Here is a 2,550-nt window from a genome sequence, read left to right as displayed (position 1 = left end):
CGGCCGGGCGAATCGAGAGTGGAGGAACAGCCGCACACAGTGGTGGACACGGATTTCGCGTAGCACCTCCCTGTGTGGCTGGAGCTCTGTGGGAACGTTACTTCTGGTTCAACCCTTGTAAGTTTAACTTTACAGAATTATCATGTTCGTCAAAGATGCGAGATTTGCTTTATGTAAGCAAAACCGACAGAAAAAGAGTTATGTGCTGATGTCGCTAGTTTTGTACTTGTTTATATAGCGGCAGAATAATGAATTAGAAGTTTCTTTTTTTAGAATATTCGTATTACTAATATTGCTTGGTTAAGCTTCTAAACGTTTATAGCTTGGAAAATTTAGGCCTAGGTCGCGTCTATGGACCCAGGAAGCAATTCGAAATGTGCTGAAGATACGATTTAGAAACATTTTGTAGAGAGAAGAGACACTAAAATAAATAAAACTCAAGATAATGACATAATCAGAAGAAAGAACCTAATATTATTCCATTACAAGTCTTTCTGCCTTCTGGTCTAACCACGATACTTGCCAACAGCATTGGCAGAGAATAATCTCAAGCTGAGGCAGATCCTATCTGATACAGGGTGATTCCAAGATGAAAGGAAATGTGTGTGAAATCTTATGGGACTTATCTGCCAAGGTCATCAGTAAGCTTACACACTACGTAACCTAAATTAGTCTAAGGACAAACACACACGCCCACGCCCGAGGGAGGACTCGAACCTCCGCCGGGACCAGCCGCACAGTCCATGACTGCAGCGCCTTAGACGGCTCGGCTAACCCCCCGCTTGATTCCATGATGAAGTTGCAAACTTTTGAGTATGATGGAGGAGGGCAAATGTATCAATCTGAGATCGTAGACCCTGACCCGGAAACTACCTTGTCGAAAGGTATGAGTGAAACTCGTTCTGATACCTCTGAAAGTGGAGTACATGTAGCGGTACTGTTGTTGCCAAGATTGTAGGGTAGGCAGCTTCCAGAAGTGGTAGCATGGACCACAACAAAACAAAATATCTGCTAAACGTGGGCTCTAAAACGCATACCTTAAGAACTACGAGCATCTGTTCAGTAGAAGAGACGTGCTCCACAGTAGCGAAGACGAACGAGTGCTCATAGCTCTTAAGGTATGCATTTTAGAACCCACGTTTACTAAACATGTTTTTCTTGTTTTGGTCCATACTGTCACATCTGAAACTTGCTTGCCCTTCAATTTTAGCAACAGTAGTACCACTGTCAAAGGTATCAGAAAGAGTTTCGCTTGTAAGTTTCGGTTCGGTCGTTTCCGGATCAGGGTCCCTTACCTCAAACTGACACGTTTTCCCTACTCCATCATCTCTGAAAGTTTGTAACATCATCGCCCTATATATCGTTCATGCGAACTGAGACCATCAGAGGTTCTATTCGTTCACTTGAGGCGCACCCCATGTTGCTCTTGTTTCTGTTGAACATACCGAGTTGTATTAATCAAAAATTCATAGAGCTTAACTCCACCCGAACAGGCAATGATGGTCCAACGGTACAGACCGGTCACCATGTCATCCTCAGACCACAGGCGTCAATGGACGCGGATATGGGACGGGCATGTGGTCAGCACACCGCTCTCCCGGCCGTATGTTAGTTTACAGACCGGAGCCGCTACATCTCAGTCAATCAAGTAGATCCTCAGTTTGTCTCACAAGGACTGAGAGCACCTCGCTTGCCAACAGCGCTCGGCAGACCGGATGGTCACCCATCCAAGTGCTAGTCCAGCCCGACAGTGCTTAACTTCGGTGATCTGACGGGAACCGGTGTTAGCACTGCGGCAAGGCCGTTGGCAATCAAAAATTCATAGAGCTAGTCTATATTTGTAAAGTTGCGGCATATGATAGTGCTTGGTCATTAGATGACTATGTGGCACTACGCCGAACGCCTTTGGGAAGTCAAGTAAGACCGAATCTATCTGTTCACCTACATCTAAAGCTTTGAAGACAACGCAAGCTGTTTTTGGGGCAACCATGCTATTTCTCTGAGCGAAGCTTATTTTCCGCAAGGAACATTGGGACACTTAATCTTAGATTAGCCTTTAGAATGCTGCCACAGACGAATGATAGCCGTTCTTTTAGGAAGTTTAGGGTTTAACGTCCCGTCGAGATAGAGGTCATTTGAGACGGAACACAAGAGCGGAATGTGTCAAGGACGGGAAAGAAAATTAGCAGTGCTGTTCTAAAGGAACCATTCTGGCATTTGTCTGGAGTGAAATCATGGAAAACCTCTATCTTGGTGGCCATACGCGAATTTGAACCGTCGTCCTCCCTAATTCGAGACCAGTGTGCTAACAACTGCACCATCGCGCTCGGTGTTAGCTGTTCTACTTCGTTCAAGTATGGGTAACTTGAGGTCGTTTCTAGCTACACAGAATTATTAGCTGTGCAAGAGACTCGTGTAACCAGTAAACCGACGATTCTTTAAACAATCGACCTCTCATGTTCAAAACAGCTTCAAGCCTCTGATTACTTTACAAATCGGGCAATGTGTTACATATTTGACTTTAAGCACGTAAGCGAGGAAAAGTTTAGA

The 2,550-nt window shown here is 44.9% G+C and overlaps 1 pseudogene; it reads right to left on the bottom strand.

The window, feature by feature from the left end:
- Positions 1-1,691: 1,691 nt before the first annotated feature.
- LOC126482540 (5S ribosomal RNA) lies at positions 1,692-1,809 on the bottom strand (annotated as a pseudogene).
- Positions 1,810-2,550: the final 741 nt, after the last annotated feature.

This window comes from Schistocerca serialis, chromosome 5, assembly GCF_023864345.2.
Source record: "Schistocerca serialis cubense isolate TAMUIC-IGC-003099 chromosome 5, iqSchSeri2.2, whole genome shotgun sequence".
NCBI lineage: Eukaryota > Metazoa > Arthropoda > Insecta > Orthoptera > Acrididae > Schistocerca > Schistocerca serialis.
The sequence above is the reverse complement of the archived record's forward strand: the minus strand, read 5'-3'. Positions and strand labels throughout refer to the sequence as shown.